The following is an 18,710-nucleotide window of genomic DNA, read 5'->3' as shown; positions in this document are numbered from 1 at the left end:
CAAAATATTAGTTTTACTATCCTTAACTTAGAAGTAAATTGTGAAAGGGAGAAAGATGATTAATAGGATCCAATTTCTGCATTACTAACTCACCATGAGGCCATTACTACATTTTTAAAAAGTGCAGATATGTCTGTAATCTAAAATATATTTCACAGCATTTTTTTGAGACTTGGTGACTGAGGTGTGATTTTATAGATAAAAATGAACTGAATGGTACCAACTATAAGCATATGAACTGTTACTGAGATAAGATGAAGCTCTGTAAATGAACATACTAGACTATAGGGGAAAGATTCCAGGAATTTGAAGAGAAAAGCCTAGTTTAACACAGTGTCCCAGGCTGATATTTTGTATGACCTTGGGTAAACCATTTTATACTCTTTGAACCTATTAATGTAGCCATGTACATACAGCAAGGGAAATTCAACTAAAACTGGGGTCCACTTCCAAGCTGTTTACCACAAACAAACATATTTGCGAATATAGCAGAAATCCATGAATTCTGTTCATCTTTCTGTTCCAGTAAATCTTTTGGTAGCTGCTTACTGAAGTAACTTATCCTGACAGTTTTCTAGACAGCTGACTTGCTTCTCTTCTCTATAAGGTTAGCATGTAAGAAGCATCATTTCATTTGGTTAGACTCAAGTAGAGACAATACCACACCACTTCTACCAATGGGTACATCAATTCACATGGCTAGGAGGAGGAGGAGTTTATATTCTTTGTTTTATTGACTTTGAAGTAAAATCAAATACTCATCTCCAATCTTCATATTCAATCCTGAAATTTTTCTCCAGAATGAAAACAGTCACAACAAAGGTAAAAGAAAAATATATTTCTCATATTAGCAATGCAATCATTCCTTGTCTTTCAAAAAACTAATGGCTGTTTTTTTCCCTACTGCGTATATTTAAATCCTGGTGACTGTTCGGCACCAACTGGGCTGATAGACATTTACTTTATCTCATAGCTGCATCACCCTCATACAAATTGCCCTGAGAGTCGTTTAGAATAAAAACAGCTGGATTTGCTACAGCTCTTTATGAGTCCAGTTTCCCAGGCTTAATTTTGATTTATAAGTACAAAAATTAAATCAGGCATTTTCACTGCTTAAAAGGGTGGCTTTGATTTCACCAGTGCAGTAGAAAGACTAAAACTATTTACCAACATACTGTGTCTGTACCATGTCAACTTGGCAAGGGCAAAGAAGAAAACAAAGCCTGATTCTATTTCTCCTTGAGATTCCTTCAAAATACATCAATGTGTTTCAGATGAAGCATTCTGTAACTATGAGGTGGGGCTGTATATGCAGCCTGTCCAGGCAGTCTTGCCTCATAGATGTATGGCTTTCTCCATTACAGGTAATTCTTGCAAGGGATATCTTCTAAGGACACAAACCCTTGATTACAGAAAATGTCATTAGTTTATTTATCCAGAAGTCCAGTTGACAGGGAGATTAGTTTAAACCTTTTTCTGCTTTGGGGGGAGTAGCACACAGGTCACCTGACTGAATTCCTTCCTACCAATAATAACTTTAATTATATGATGAATGGTGGAATTTAATTAAAGAACTATGCCAAAGGAGAAACAGATATTGAAGTAAAAAAATATATCAAATATGTGCAGATACAAAACTGTCATCCAGGACACAGTTAAAGTCAGCAACGTAATATAATGAGAAGACTTGAAGACAAATGTTCAGAGAGTACATTTACAGCTATGATAATATGGATTGATTTCCTCAGACTCAGTTTTATTGGTATTCTGAAGAAATGTGGGATAAACCTGACCAGTGAGGTTCTGGAGACTTTAAAAGATAGTATACTGGGTTCATCTTTTAAAAACGTAAAAATATCCTCTGTACATGCAATGATAATAAGATTTAAAATGTACTTAGGTCTCACTTGCATCCAGGTGGTTGAAAGCGTTATTAATCTCCTTGGTTACAGATGCAGGAAAAGCAGTCTGGAAGTAGGCAATATGCTGATGGAGAGTTAAAAATGGAAGCCTGTGTCTCAGACTTCTTTACATGTCCATTCTCAGTGAATTATAATTTGGTATATAAGGCAGCAGTTGGTTACACAGAAGACATGAACCCCAAGACCTGGGAGTGAATCAGGTACAGAAAACTGTACATGTGTCTACTTCCAGTATCTGTGTTTTCTTCCTGGTTCCCAGAAGCTGTGCTGGACCTCTCAAAGTAGGTCTCAGAAACCAGTCTACACATTAAAAGCAAAGCATGAATCCTATGTTAAGTGTATGTGGGCCTTTCTTGAAGCATTATGATTTTAACAGGGAGTACTTGGTAGACTTTGACCTTGCTTATCGGTACTGCCCAGCGGGAGTTCATAAAGAATACAAAGAAGATCCCAAAAGATGTCACAATGGCACTATTGAGTTCACCATCGTTGATGCACACAATGGCATGGCCCCATCAAGATGTGATCTGGAAATACTTGGCTTTTGCATTATCCTGTGGCTTAGTGGCCATCTTCCCTGGGAGGATAACTTGAAAGATCCTACCTATGTTAGAGATTCCAAAATCAGATACAGAGAAAATGTTGCAGGTTTGATGGAGACATGCTTTCCTGAGAAAAACAAGCCAGGTGAAATTGCTAAGTACATGGAAACCATGAAGGCATGGGCCTACACTGAGAAACCTCTCTATCAGAATCTCTGTGACAGTCTCTTGCAAGGATTGAAAGCTGTAGGAAGCAAAGGAGAGGGCAGTCTGGGCTTGAGTGTGGTGGAGAGTGGAGGGTTGAAGACAAAGTCAGTCTCAAAGAAGGGGAAGAAAGAAGTAGAAGAAAGCACAGGGTCCAGGATTGAAGATAGATACTGCTCAAGTACTCAGACAGAGGCCACCCTGATCAGCTCAAGAACCAGGAAGAAAGCTTGGAAGTGAATCAGATACCAAGAACCAATTTCTGTTCATCTTATTTTTTTTCTCCTTTTCTATTTTAATTTTATTTTCATGTGAGTCTTATGAGGTGGGAGTAATAATTAAATAGCTGTATTATTGAAAAACAAATTTTACTAAAATGAATATATTTGTACAGTTTATTGAAGGATAGTTTATGAAATTCCCAAGTCTTCAGTTGTACACGTGAAGCTACCACAGGCCTGTGTATTTGGGGCTCTAAAGTTTGCAGGAAATTGTTATCTGATTCAAATCTACGAAAAATGTAACCATCATACTTCGTTTGTTATCAGTAATCACAGAGGAGGTATTCCAGAAATAGAGTGTTTTTTTCTAGAACATGAAATCACACTGTTCGAGCCACTGCTTGCTGAGTCTGTTCAAAAAGGAAACCTAGGTATATAAGAAGTTTGAATTCAAACCAATATCATTCTTAATTTCAACATGTGTTCCCAAAACACCGCTTTTGTCTTAATGAGAAACTGTATTTTTTTGTCTAAGCACTTAACAAGAAAAACTGCCTCATGGATATATCTATCTTATATTAATTTTGTTAACAACTACAATGTGCCAACACTAATACTCTATAACCTCTCAACAATCAGGATTCAGAGATGTAACAGGAGAGAACAGATAGAAAGATAGAAATAGAAATAATAAATAAACTTTGCATGGAATATTTTGATAAGCCTGAGTGCTATGTTTTAAGTTTATGTATAAATAAGTTTCACTAATTTTGTTTTTGATTGTCCAAGAAAATTTATTCCAGAAAAACCTCACCATAACAGGCCACCAAGATAACTTACGATATGATTAATATGCTATAGTGATGTCTGAGAGAGAGGACACTCATTAACGTCGTGTGTGACAAAACTGAGAAAGAGTGCTAAGACCTTGAAAAATTGAACATATTTCAAAGTGAATTTGACAAGTTATAGAGGTGGAAGGTAAAGAAATTGATTTTAATAAGACTGAAGGGAAATTAATGTGAGTTTTCCTTCTATCCTGATCCTGGAGACTGCTCATCACTTCCTCTGCTGTCTTATCTGACCTAGTGCAGCCCTTCCCTGGATGCTGGTTCTGTCCCTTCTTTGCTTTTTCATAGGCCATTCATCACTTAATGGCTAGAGTGATGTCTGGAGATTCTGAATTCAATATGTCATCTTTTCTTTAAAATCCTTAAGTAATATTTAAAATATACCACACAATTCCCATCACAGTTTGCAAAGCCTCAGATGAATTAGGTTTGGCCCACCTTTCTCTTTCTTTCTTGTGCGCTTTCTCTGCCTTCGGGTTAGTCTTTCTGTTTCATTAACTCCTCAGATTAATTGCTCCTTCATTGGGCCACAATCTTCTCAGGTCCTCAGAAAACTACACATTCTGTAGCTCTAGGCCTTGAGCAGATGTCTTTGACTATCCTGTCTCTAAACAACTGAGCTGCATCTATACCACAGTTGCCCAACATCGGCTTTGCTTTCTTAGAAGCTTCTGTCACTCCCTGAAATCACCTTATTTGTTTCACTTTAAAATGATTCTTCTCTCATGAGAAGGAAGGAGGTAGGAGGTGGGGTTCTTGCTTCTCATCACGGTTCAGTTTCCCCCACAGAAAAGTGGTTGATATTTAGAGGTGCTCAGTAGGTCTGTCCTAACAGTATATGACAATGCTTCTCAAAGTGTTGTCCAAGGTCATTTTAGTGGCCACTGACACCTTTTCTGGGTCTCCAAGAATCAAAACCACTTTCACTCTCTCACAAATACACTATGAAGTTGTCCAGAGGCAAATGACTTTTGATACTGAAAGTTTAAGGCTCACTACCGAAGTAGATCTGAGCCAGTCACTATCTTATAGTAAGTTGAGCAACAAAAAGACATTAAATTATATAAAACAATTATATTTTCTCACTACATTATTTTAGTTTTACAGAATGTTTTTTTATATATATATGGAATATATAACATGAACAAAAGTTCTGTGGGAGTTTCATTAAATTATAAGAACACAAATGAATCTTGAGCACAAATTTTTGAAAAATAATGGACTATGATGTTATCAAAAGTGATCCATTGGAGCTGCAGAGATGACTCAGCAGTTAAGAGCACTGGCTGTTGTTGTAGAAGACCCAGGTTCAAATCCAGTACCCACATGAAATATATAACATGAACAAAAGTTCTGTGGGAGTTTCATTAAATTATAAGAACACAAATGAATCTTGAGCACAAATTTTTGAAAAATAATGGACTATGATGTTATCAAAAGTGATCCATTGGAGCTGCAGAGATGACTCAGCAGTTAAGAGCACTGGCTGTTGTTGTAGAAGACCCAGGTTCAAATCCAGTACCCACATGAAAGTTAACAACCATCTGTAACTCCAGTTCCAGGGAATCTGATATCCTCTTCTGACCTCTGCAGGCACTGAACGACATTGATGCACTTACATACATGCATTCAATACTCTCATACACATAAAATAGAAAATAATAAAATATTTTATAAAATAAACAAATGTGATTCATTTACTCTCTAGAAAACAGTCAATAGAACTTCTCCAGTTAAAAATGCATCCCATGAGAGTGCTCTTTCTCTTTCTCCTCACTTCATACTTTCAATGCTAATTATTCAATTGTAACCTTCAATTCCATTGATGAAATTTACACCACTTCCATATAAAACCTTTCCTGTGAAACCTGACCCATCACTCAAGCACCAAAAGTTCTCTCTACAGAAACCTACAGAATGGCAATCGTCTACCTATACTGGTAAGTAACAAGTGAAACTTGAAATTTCTAAAACTTCAGGTAAACCACCTTCAAGGCAGTGGTGATCTAGTCTGGTGTACATAGTTATGTTGTGGTCTGTCTGTACTAGTTGATCAACACAGAGTAGGAGGAGAATCTAGTAGTTGTCAATACATTTATTCAGTATGTGCAACATGTGAGAATAACAATTAGTTTAGAACAATAGTACTAAATTAGCTCTTCACCTGAAAAATCAAATCCCCCCAGAATGTAACTCATATATACTGAGATTCATTTCTTAAAGCAGGTAGAACACTTAATGACCATCAAAATACTGAAATGTCTCATATGGAAAAGGCATTTTCAGATGTAATTATTGTTACAAATCTAAAATAAGGTGATATTGAGGGATTATCTGAGTGACCTGGCACCAATCTAATTGCAAGAATTCATAAAAGCAGAGAAGTGTGTGGAATCAGGATAGATGAGGCAGTTCAGGGGAAGGGAGCTGGGAAAGCAGAGCAAGGACAGAAGAAAGTTTCCAGGCAAAACCGGTCCCAATGACAGCCAGCAAGAAAATGGCTTCATGTTCACAGCCCCCAACAAACTGAGTTTAGTCTAAACCTGAATATATGGACAGACTCAGCCTCAGTTTCTCCAGAGATGAACACAGCCTGGCTTTCATCTTGATTTTGTACTATGTGGAGTCTTGGCCCTAGACACATTATACTGAGACTTCTGAGAACGAAATAATAAACTTGTTTAAAAATATCTTTAGGGGGCTGGAGAGATGGCTCAGCGGTTAAGAGCACTGACTGCTCTTGCAGAGGACCCAGGTTTGATTCCCAGCACCCACGTGGCAGCAACGAACCGTCCTTAACTCCAGTTCCAGGGGAATCCGAAGCCCTCTTCTGACCTCCATGCGGCATTGCAAGACACGGGTGCACTTACGTACATGCAGGCAATACACTCTAACATAAAATTAAAAAAAAAATCTTTAGTAAAATTTACAACCACAGTCATAAACTAACACAGTCCCAGTAACCCTTATGTCAGGCACAAAATCAGCTAATATCCCCTAAACGTGATATACATTAAAGTTCCATTCAACCTTATTTCTTTACATAGCACACAAAGGATGCATGTTTGCATGTTTAGACACTAAATAGAGTCAATATGGAAGTGTTTTTAAAAAAATACATAAAAATTTCTTCCGAATGTTTCCAGATCCTATAATAAAGGCCCATTCATAAGGTTGCATGAAACTTTATGCTTAAACTTTTGGTCATGGAAATTGAGAGTGTTCCATAAAGGACACCCACATGTAAAGTCCTCTCCACTCTTAATAGTGTCAAATGAGACTGTTCCACCATGAGCTCTATTTTGCAAAGTAACCAGTCCTGATCTCCTGCTGAGTGTCATGCAATTTAGTTGTCAAAGTGATGGGGCAGAACTCTTGTATTCAATTTATACGAAATCAGTGTGGACTTGACTGTATCCTTTGTCAGGTTAATGGTAATTTTTCTGGAAAAGATAGTCTGTCAATGGTGGAGCCAAAACAAGCGCAAGGCTTCATAGGAAATAAAAACAAGATCCTGGGTCCTCCAGGTGTTCTCTGGGGACGTTACCTCCTTCAGGCTGTTAAACTCCAAAGTTCTGTGATAACTTGGTATTAATAGTACCAAGTTGAAAAGTCCTTGAAGTCCTTCTATAGCAGATATTAATTAACTAAATGACACAAAAACATCAGATTTTGTTTCTCTTGTATGTTGCTTTGTAGGATAGATCTTGTAATTAAAAAACAAAGATTGACTGTATTTATCGACTAGTCAGTTTCTTTAGAGAAAAATGCGCAGTTGAATTTTCACTTTTATTTATACCTACACCTCAGCATATCCTGAAAAAAGCAGGCATCAAGACTTCAAAAGAAAAATCTCTCAGCTTATACAAAAAGTTCTTCCTTATAGAGAGTCTCAAAGAAAAGCAATACCTGGTCCCCACTAGACACTGCTTTCAGGTTAAGAAGAGCTACATTTGTATTAAATAAGCCCTTTCCAAAATTAATCATCACACTTTGTCTATCACGTTTTCTTTCTTTGAATAGGTAATGTTTTTACCATCTACTTTTTAAAACATTAAAATGCACAGAGAAATGTTCTGTCTCACGTCTTCCTCCTTCTTCCCAGTTTATTTGCTGATCCTACTGAGACATTATGGGTTTTGCCTGCAGTATTCCTCCTATTCCTCCTCTTCCTCAGTACCATGGCTCTTCCAGAGTTTCTTCAGGTATATTTAAGCAAAAAAAAAAAGCATCTATTAGAGCTGTCTTCATCTCTTCATGTAGTTAACTGCTCTAGAGAGTGCCCTTTCACCAAAGGATAACAATTCTTGGGACCATTTTACATAGTGGGATGCTGAGTCTCAACAAAATTAAAACTTTTACTAGCTATATCCTGACATCGGTGTTTGTCTGGACTTGAATTATGTTTCTTCTTTACCCATTACTTCTCTCAACACTCGAATGCCTACAGATGTGTCGTTATTCTCTGCAACATCAAGTTGACCAATCATGGGAGCACAAGTGAACAAAAGAACACAGGTTTACCCTAACCCGCGCATTCATTCAGTATTTGTACACATGGAAATACCCATGCCTTTCCAATGCTTGACTGCCTATAACAACTGTAAGTTCCTTATCGAAAAAACACATGTTTTCTGTTGTTCCTTTCTTTTTAGTACTTACCCAGTTATGTTTAATATTATAGTAATATTTCGTCCCAATCAAATTTAGCACAGTGACTGTAAAATCATTTGTATTGAGTCTTTTGTGTGATCTCAGTGCTTTTTGACCTTAGCTTTTGCATACAGTTGATATAGAATAATCATTTCATAAAGATGTCTCTATCACTAACTATACATCAATGATTGAAAATGATAGGTACTTTGCTAGAATTCTCTAAATCGGTCTCCAAACATTCCTTTATAGAAAATAAGACCCAACAGTGTTTTGAGGAAAAGCATTACATGGTCAAGTCTGTTCTGACACTGTGGACCTATCCTTGGAATTAACCACATTTATCATTATGCACGAAGCTCTGGGAAGTGAGAACTATTTTAGCCAATGACTCCTAAACATATGTGGACTCTTTCCAAGTGAGATATATGGAATTCTATAAGCCATTTTCATGAATGATATGATGGAGAAATAAACTAATAGAGAATGTAACCTTAAAGATATTATTGCTTTTTTAAAAAGTCAATACGGTTCAGCCTGTGTAACCACCCAGAGGACAAGGCCTGTCGGGAGAATGACAGAGATAGGCAGTTTGTTTTTCCAAATCTCACAAAGATGGATATCACATCTCTTCGATATAGGTCAAAGAAGGACATAGAATTTTTCTCTGTGTATGCAGATATAAACACAGCCTCCCTAAGTTTATGATGTTTTGGCTTCCATAGTTCACACTGAAGGGTTGAAAAAACAGTATGTCACCACGATTTGCTGTTTTAAAAAAACCCACTTAGTTAACAAAATAATACATTGCTGTGTTTACATTGCATGATTAGTCTTTTATCGAACTATTTGGATAAATCCACTGGAATAACTGTAGCTAATATATTTTGTTTTATTAATTGATCAGTCTTTTAATGGCAACATGCAATATAACTTAGTATTTGTTCTCTGTCACTGTTATAATTACTTCCTTAGTGTTCAAAACAATCACACAGATCTTTTCAGAATTATTTTTGTTTTCTCTAATTGAGTGCTTCTATCAAAATACCTTTATAAAAACAACATTCTTCCTTAATAATGAGTTATAACTATGACATAGCAGTTAGATCTCCACTGAGAACTAAAATGAAGCTTAGAAAATAAAAATGCTTGAGACAGGCTCGGCCCTCTGCACTCGTACAGAAGTCCTCCACTGCTGTTAGGATGGTTCATTTCATTTAATCGTAAATAAGGTAGATTTTGTAGCAAACTAATGATAGGCACAAAAATCTTCACAAGGACAAACAAGGACATTTGTTCCTCAGGGAGGGTTACTGAGAAAAAAGCAGTGACTGTCCTCACAGTGAGGCAGGCCTGGGGAGGGAGGAACAGGGATGCCAAGAAGCTGGATTCCCATTAATAAAGCAGGTGAGGGTTTTGGTGGCTGCAGTCGTGCACCTGGGTGAACTGGCTTCCTTTCAGTGCAGTTTCAACTATAAAGATGGCAGTCGGAGGAAAGAACAATGAGAGCGCTCAAAAGCAGTTTCAGGAAAAGGAAAAGAAGAGCTGTGTCAACATCGCTTCTCTGAGATTTTATTCATAACTTACAGTTTACTTGGGAATGTTTCATGTCAAGTCTTTTCTGGTGATCACCCACACAGGCTCTGGCTCTGTTGATAGACCCCCAGAGTACCATAAAAAGCATAAAGGCATACCATACAACCACTGTGAGAACAATCCAATTACACGGGACTTTTATTATTTTTATTGTTTGTAGTCTGTGGTGGTAGGGATCGAACTCAGGACCCTGCAGAAGACAAGCGATGTTTATGGTGAGAATTTAACATAGACCCTAGTGTCCTGGTTTTCATCTTTGAACTCCTCTGAAATTTATTACATCAGGCCATTTTATATATGAGAAAATCAAACAGAATGGATAATAAACCTGACTATATTCATATACCTGGAAGGAGAATACATTTATGGGGGCTTGAATAAGGATGTCCCCCACAGGCTCCATGTATTTAGACTTTTTGTCCCCATTTGGTGGTGCTGTATTGAGAGGGTTTAGGAGGTGTGGCCAGGATGGAGAAAGTGCATCCCTGAGGGCCAGCCTGGAGAGTTCTTAAGCCTTGCCAGACTTCCAGTTGCTCCCTGCGTTTTGTGTCTGCTTGAAGATGTGTGTGCGCCTCTTTCTGTTCTGGCTGCCTCTTGCCGCCATGCCTCCCTGCCAGGATTCCTCTGGAACCATAAACTCAAATAAACTCTTTCTTTTATAAGTTCCCTTGGTCACGGTGTTTTATCAGAAACAGAAAAGTAACTAACACAGTATTAGTTACTTGTCACCACGACCACATATCAGATACAAAGCAATTTATGAGAGGAAGGATTTATTTGCACTCATTGGAGACTATAGTCCATCCTGGTGTAAAAGACATTTCATGAAAGTAGGAGCGTGTGGCCAGCATATCTCACACCTTGACTGACCAGAAAGCACAGGGAGGGCCCCTCATCTGGTTTTCTAATTTTCCACTTTTCTTTAGTCTGAGACCTGGGTCCATGGGATAATGCTATACACACTTAGGGTGCCCCCTCCCTTCTCAGTTCTCCACAGAAACGCCCTCAAAGAAAGTCAGAAAAATGTCTCTTAGGTGTTTCCTAAACGCAGTCCAATTGACAGTGAAGAATAACCACCTCGTTGGTGGAGCCAGGATCAAAATTCAGAGTCCAGGCTTCTAAACTTTACCAAAGAACAAAGTAAAATAACGCATACCAAAAACGATGAACACAGGATACTGGAGAGATGGCTCGGTGGTTAAGAATGCCTACTGTTATTGCATAGGATCTGAGTTCAGTTTCCAGAACCCACACTGGGCATTTTACTATCACTTGTAAGTGTAACCCCAACTACAAGGTATCTAATGTCCTCTTCTGGCCTCCAGGGGTGATCCCCCTCCCCAGACCCAAATAAATACACATAATTAAAAATAAAAATTTTAAAAAAATCTTAAAAAACTATGAAAGAGACAGATCTGTGAGATCAAGGCCACCCTGATCTATATAGTGAGTTCTAGGACAGTTGGGCCTAGAAAAAAAATATGAACAGCTAAAAAGTATCTAAGGGAACAAACTGAATTTTACACGGTTTATCTAATTCTATGGATTTTCATGGATTTTAATGATCACTTAACTTTCTTAAAGGACTATATAAAGAAAAAATTCTGCTTCAAGGCCCAATAATCACATGAAAAACCAGCATAGCCAACAACACTGGTACAGTAGTGCCACTGTTGTCTTGGGGGTAATCAAGAGCTACGTAACTGGACTTAAAACCCACTCAGTGGGAGGAAACTCAGGTGTAGTACGGTAAACATAGCCAAATATACATGGCTGGAGAGGTCTTAGATCTTAAAGAAAAACCCCAAGGCTATCTCATCCATAGACAAATGTAATTTCTTACTATGTGCAAAATATGGATGCTTACATTTACAGAAAGTGTTCCAGTCACCACACATCAAAGAAGCTTCTTTTGCCACAGAGGGAGACTACTATAGAGTTCCACAGCTGGTCCCACCCAGATATTGTCTATGAATTGCCCAAGCCTAAGTAGCGCATCTACAATGCAACCCCCACACCTAAGGCTCATGGAACACAGAACAAGGGGTAAAGAGAACAATAATGCTTTGCTCAGTTCTCATCAATGAAGCTCCTTCATGCAGCAGAGGGCCCTGAACACAAAAGGTCATAAACGGCCAAAGCATGGAGAGTAAGTCTGCAGAGTATGGGTCCTTGAACATGGCTCTTATTAAACTCAACCCACCCAGGGCTCAGGGACCATTACAGAAGAGGGGGAGGAGACACTGTAAGAGTCAGGGAGGAGGTGCATGACCATATGAAAATAGAGTCCTACAAGCTCCTGGGACATTGCTTATATGAACCTAAGATAATGATGTCAGCATTCACAAGATGTATGCAAACTCAAGCAGACAAGACCCCAGCACAAAACTGCGGGAATGAGCATCCAGCCCCAATCTCAGTCGAAGAATTACTGGCAGCTGGGTGAGAAAGAGCTGATCTTCTTACAGGGTGTGACCCTAGATAGGCTGCCTCTACCCCAGTGGATGAACTTGCACTGAGGAACATCTGGGAACACTAACTTGATTAGCCTTAACACAAATGACAGAATATATGAATTCTGTTGGGATAAGAGGCTCTGGGTGGGTGCCAGTGATGAAGGGGTATAAAGACGGTTAAGATTGATTAAGATGTTCTGTATGAAATGCACACAAATTCAATAAAAATTTTACAAAAACAATTTCTGTAGGTTAAAAAAATGTTGAACAGAATTTTGGAAGAGTTGTTGGTCAGTGTCAGCTATATGATCTACTGATCATATAGTATGTATGTAACGATTTTTACAATCTAAATAGAGTGCCTTTAGAATGCTTGCAAGTTCATCCTCTAATGGTTGGCAAATAGGTCAATCAAGTCCAATGTTTTCAAAGATGTACCAAGTCACCTTTCTCAAGATTGCTTTGGAATTTTTATTTCTAACAGCAGAAAATTTGTTTTACAAAACATTTTTTAACTAAAAGGAAAGAAAATGAACAGGAAACATTATGAATTTTCAGGATGCTTGCAAAAGAAAGGTAGTTTCTAAAACATTACATTAAAAGCTAAAAAAAAACCTGACAATAGTGATGTTATGTTGAGAAAAATGTAAAGATATTATATCAGAAAATTATATCTGCTCATATAACACAGATTTTTATTTTAACATTTTGAATTTTTAGGATTTTAAACTGAATTTAAATGTGTAAATTATGGCATTTATTATACTTACATGTTTAAAATATAGTAATTATGTTGATCTGTTAGTACTACATTTAATTTCAATCATATTGTTTCTTTGTTTTTATTCATGGCTAATTAGAATATTTCAAAACTTAAGTTGGCATAAGATAAATTCCAATGATTAGAACAAGCAAATACTGACCCTTTTTCTATTGCAACTAACATTTCCATAATATATAATATTTCAATTTATAGGACTTAATGCATGTATATGTGGGGGGTTATGTGTGTGTACAAGCTTGTATACATGTGTATGTGTGCTGGGGTGTGCACATGTATACCTGTGCATAAGGAGGCCAGAGGCTGATGTCCAGTGTCTTGTCCCATTACTCTTCACCTTATTTTATGATACAGAATCGCTCACTGAACCTGAAATTCATCAATTCAGCCCTTAAGCCCTAGAGATCCTCCTGTCTGCTTCTCAGTCCTGAGATTACAGGCATGTGCCACCATGTCTGACTCTTCATGTGTTTACTGGGATCCAAACTCAGGTCCTCATGTTTGCTCAGAAAGCACTTACTTATTGAGTCATCTCCTTAGCCTCTCAACTTAGAATATTTCTATTTATATTGTTTTCATCCTTTGCTAATACCCCAAAATACGAGTTAGATAAATCAGAAATTAGTATTGCCCTTTTATAGGCAATTGAGTTTTCACGAAGTAAAAACTAACCTTAAGTTATTCGGCTTAACAGACTAAATTCTTATGGAGCTGGTCATTTTCTTGTGTCTTCCTGACTCAGTCCTTGACTATCTAGGACTCTAAGTATAGGCTATCATGTCCCCAAACTTTATTTTCTTTTTAATTAGTTTGATCTAAACTAATAATTACCACGATGCTATTGCATCTAATAGATTAAACTGAATCAGATTGATAGTGTCAGCAGTTATATTAAAGCTATGAAAACATTTGAGTACTTTGATGTGAAGAGAAAATGGGACAATGCAGGAATACATTTAGATAAGTACATGGACATTGGTCCATCCTAGGTTACTCATTAGAGTAACATGAGTCTTCCTCACTAACAACAAAGAAGTGGTGAAGTGATGTGGTATAGATAATATGTTCATCTTTGCCTTTATAACATTGAGTGACTTGATAGTTTGACAACCTGCACAGATGAATTATTTCCAACCCTGTGTATTTATGATTTGCCTTGAATCATCAGAGAGAAAGATGTCAAACTTTAGAATATTAGTTATACTTTCAACTTCACGTTAACATTTCCTTCTAAGCATTTCTATCCAAACAAGAAAGCTAGCAGTGGCCAATTCTATGGGCATAGATGATTAGTCCAAGGTTCACCATCTGACCTTAGACCTACCTTTCTATAGGCTCTACTGTGGTGTACACACATGGTAAAGGTTTTCACAGAGAGAAAGAGTGATAATAAACTGAGCTTATTAGACTCCTCCCTATAAGACTCTTCCATTGGTAGTAGAATAAAGAACAGGAAAACCATTGATAGATAATAGAAGGGAACCTAGTATCAAGTCAACCAGTGTTTGAATACTGTAACACTGGACCCCATTCAACCTTCCAGGTATCTAACTCCATCCCATTCTCCTAGTCCAGACTATCATGAGGTTCATTCATGCTTGAGACACAGTCATTCTCTTTCTTAAGGAAAATGTGTGACTTTTTTTTCATTGTGTCATCAGTCTTTAAAATACATTTTCATGATAGCAATATTTGTAATATTTGTTTCCTAACTAACAAAATAGTCTACAGAGTACCTTTGAAGTTCCTAAGTAAGTCTACCAACTGATCACCTGTGATGAAGTTGAGGAGACCCTGATAAGAATAATCAGAAACTATATGGAATGTATCTAGCATTTTTAATCAATGGGTTAGCAAATATTTTATTAACCAAAAGGATCCTTTTGCCTTGCACATGATCTTAGCTATTTGATGGGGCAATCATGAAAATAACTGAATAATTAGATTTCTCAGCTAGTAAATGACCCCTCTGAAAATTTTGCTCTGAATGGTCATTTATTTTAAAAGTAATTTTCAGGGTAATAAATTTTGTAGTAGTTGTGGCATTTGACCCATTGAAAGTACTATTAAATAATCCATTTTGATAGTTTTGTATTTGACTATATTTTGTCAAATGTATGACTTTCGCATGCAGTCACTAAAATGTTATGGTAAGTAGGAATGAAACAATGCCTGGTACCTTATTAATCTCAATGGATAGCTCACAAAAACTACAGTGATACCAAGAAAAGGCATAATGGATTTTCCTTTCACTAAGTAGAAAAGGGACATTTGAAGTATTTCCATTTTAGATTCCCCTATTCTTCTCCATTGCTTAACAAACAGCTCCTTACTTTTAATTGCTTTAAGGAATTTAAGCAACCATAGGATGGTATTAGCCGGGTTATCTACTGGCAAATTTAAATGCACTTGGATATGGCTTGTTTAGACAGGCTTAGAATGCTGAATCTACAATTTCTGTTCAGTATATTCTGCTGTCTCTAATGTTTCTTGTCATAAATCTTTCACTTCATTGCCTGACTATTTTCTGAGGATGGAAAAGGGAAAATAGGCATGTACGAATTAGCATGGCTTAACTCTGATCTGCCTTGCTGGCTTTCATCACCTCTGGAAGAAACTGCATTTCACACTTAAGCTGCTCCTCTGTGGGATGGTAAGTGATGACCGTCCTGCAGATTTTCACAGCTGAACAAAAGACATCCAGGTGCACCTGTCTTTTGAATCAGAACCCAGTTAGCTCCGCTCACATTTACAAAATTACTTTTGGGAGAGGCAGACCTGGATGACTTCCAAGCTAGTTAAAAATAATTCTGGAAGAAAAGGGCAGAGCTGGTTCTTGGTGGGAGAAACATGAGAAACATTCTAACATTGAACTGCAAGAAATTCCTCTCTGACAGTTCTGATAGCCATTTATACTTCCGAATTTCTTGCAGCAGTTATCTTATACATTCAGCCTTCTCCTGATAAACATATTGAAAATGCAGCCAAATATCTTTTTATTATTCCAAAACTTGAGTTCAAATATAATCCTGCTGCCCTGATGGAGCACAGGAAGCTGCAAGGGCATTTTCATTACATCTAGACCTGACTGTACAACCCTTCGCCATACTTCACACTTCTGACAGCATCATTCATTTAGGACAATGCAATCGATCCAGAAGCCAGTGGCAATGAACTCTGGGTACTCATCCAGAAGAGAATACCCTATCTACTTGAAAAATGTTTCCTTCCTCATTCTTTGCCTGGAGATAAACTCTCTCATCATTTGGATTTTAGATCCTGGAACATCTTTCAAATAGTTATTGATAATGCATGCATTTAAATCTCAGTAATAAGCTATAAATGAATGATTGTTCACCAATGATATTAGAGTTGACTATCATAATATGCATTGCATATAACTAACTGAGTGATTTGTTTTTCATAAGGGTTTCAAATATTACACTGTTTTAAGATTAACTTACAAAAAGTATAAAGGCAGTGTTCATAGCCTGGCCAGCACTCTGAGGATTTAATGATACAAATGAACTTTATAGCCAAAAACATGGAGAATTGAAAAGAAATATGTAGATTACCTCATAGATCTAGATTCCTCATACAATTATAGCATAGGTAAGCAAGACTTGTTCATTTATAAGCTGTTTAAAACAACTATAGAAATTAGATACAAATAGAATATCACAGAAAATGCAACTAAAGGAAACATATTAACTAAAATGTCACTGTTATCTGTATTTGGTTGGAATTATGTCAGTTTTATGTGGCATATCTTGGAATCACCACTTCTTTTCCCATGACTTTGCTTTTATAATTATGCTTGGCTCTGGATATTGGGAAAATGACTTGAGGTTTCTCTGACAGATCTTTGCTTCTAAGATAAAGGATATACATACTTGGTAAAAGGCAAAATTCATAGTTTAAGGGATGTTTCATGACTTCGAGATGTGATACTACATATAGACATGATACCCATTAAAGGACTCATTTTCCTATAGACATAGGGCTCCTAGTCCATGTACAGGGTCACAGAAAGAGAAAGAAAATACCTAGTGAATTGTAGAATCAAGTCTACTTCCCCAACACCTTATTCTAATATCATTATACTCCTTTGTCAGTTTTACTTTTCCTGGGACTACTTATGTAAAAAGCCAGGGTAGTGATCCCTGGTGAGACTGAAGAAAGCCTGGGCAAACCTCCAGCTCAGTTCAAGATTGGCTACGAACTGACTTTCTCTATGATACAAAAAGGCCCACTAGACATCAAATTCTTTGCTAGTGCCTAAGGAAAGTTGTCTTCTCTGCTGCTGTTTCACGAGCTAGCCTTTAAAGGGCACTCTGAGAGGCATTTAGAATAGTGTTGGCCCCTTCTAGCTTCTTTTGTTTAACATCTGCTATGTTCACTGAGGCGCCACTTTGATCCATGTATTGTCTCTGGTCCTAAGGGGATTACCTCCTAGGCAGAAAATAGTGCATAAAGTATACAATTGCCAAAACTTGCCAATAATTCTGGTATTTATAGTGAAGTGGAAATAATTAATATGGAGAGAGATTTCAACAGGAAGCTTTTATCTACTCCAAAGCTCCAGGAAAGGCAAGTGGATCACCTTAGAGAATAGACAACATTAACACAGAAAGCCAGGTACAGATAGTGATTGGTTTGCCCTAGCAACGATCTGAAAGAATAAGTCAGGAAGATGAGAGCAATCTGAAAACAGCCTCTGTCCTGCCTAGAACATTGTTCTAGATTCATCCCCTTTTGGGCCCAGTGATAAGGGCTGTCGTCCTGGCAAAGAAATGTACCATTCACTGGTCTGAATTCAAAATGCTTTAAATTACATTATTTGAACATTGTCTTGAAGTGACAACCACTTGTCATGTAGGATAACCCCATATGATTAAAATAATATCAAAACATCACCTATAATGGAGCTCTTTGATGTATCAGTTCTCTGACACTCCCTTTTGGACCACACACTTGGAGTTGATACATCTAAAAGCTTAGTTTTATCTGTCAGTGAGTGAGTAGAATGCGTATACCAGAGCGAGGGCAGGGACTACGTGAGACTCTCCGACCTACAGAGAACCTGGTAGATCTGAGACAGCTGGGAAACGTGGCTGCTTGCAACTTCACATTGAAGGTGAACAGAGATATTTCAAAGAAGCTGCAGACTTGTATTTTCATTGGAGGTAATTCACCTGTAGACTACATACCAGTAAAGAACTGCTTGAACAGAAAACAGATACTGCAGCTGGTAATTGTCAAAGGTTCTTGATAATTCAGCAAGATGCATAACCGGAAATTTAGAAACCCTAATTTTGCTTATATAATACATTCACTCTGCGCCTCTGAAGAATATTTCAGTTTATGATGTCATTAATTTTTACACCTATTCTTAATTCAGACGGTACAACCCTCACAACGCATGTATACACATGCACACACACATGTACATATACTGCATGGAGAGAACTATATGAATGCTAT

The 18,710-nt window shown here is 37.4% G+C and overlaps 1 protein-coding gene and 1 pseudogene across 24 annotated transcripts in view; one reads left to right on the top strand and one right to left on the bottom strand.

The window, feature by feature from the left end:
• Nucleotides 1-18,710, bottom strand: part of Nrxn1 (neurexin 1) — a 1,171,927-nt gene that overhangs the window by 816,687 nt on the left and 336,530 nt on the right. The gene's annotated exons all lie outside the window — the stretch shown is intronic.
• On the top strand, nt 2,243-2,972 carry LOC115068413 (annotated as a pseudogene).

The sequence above is a fragment of the Nannospalax galili genome, unplaced genomic scaffold (genome assembly GCF_000622305.1).
Source record: "Nannospalax galili isolate Female #2095 unplaced genomic scaffold, S.galili_v1.0 scaffold286, whole genome shotgun sequence".
Taxonomy (NCBI): Eukaryota; Metazoa; Chordata; class Mammalia; order Rodentia; family Spalacidae; genus Nannospalax; species Nannospalax galili.
Note: the sequence above shows the minus strand (reverse complement) of the source record. Positions and strands in the feature narration are given on the sequence as shown.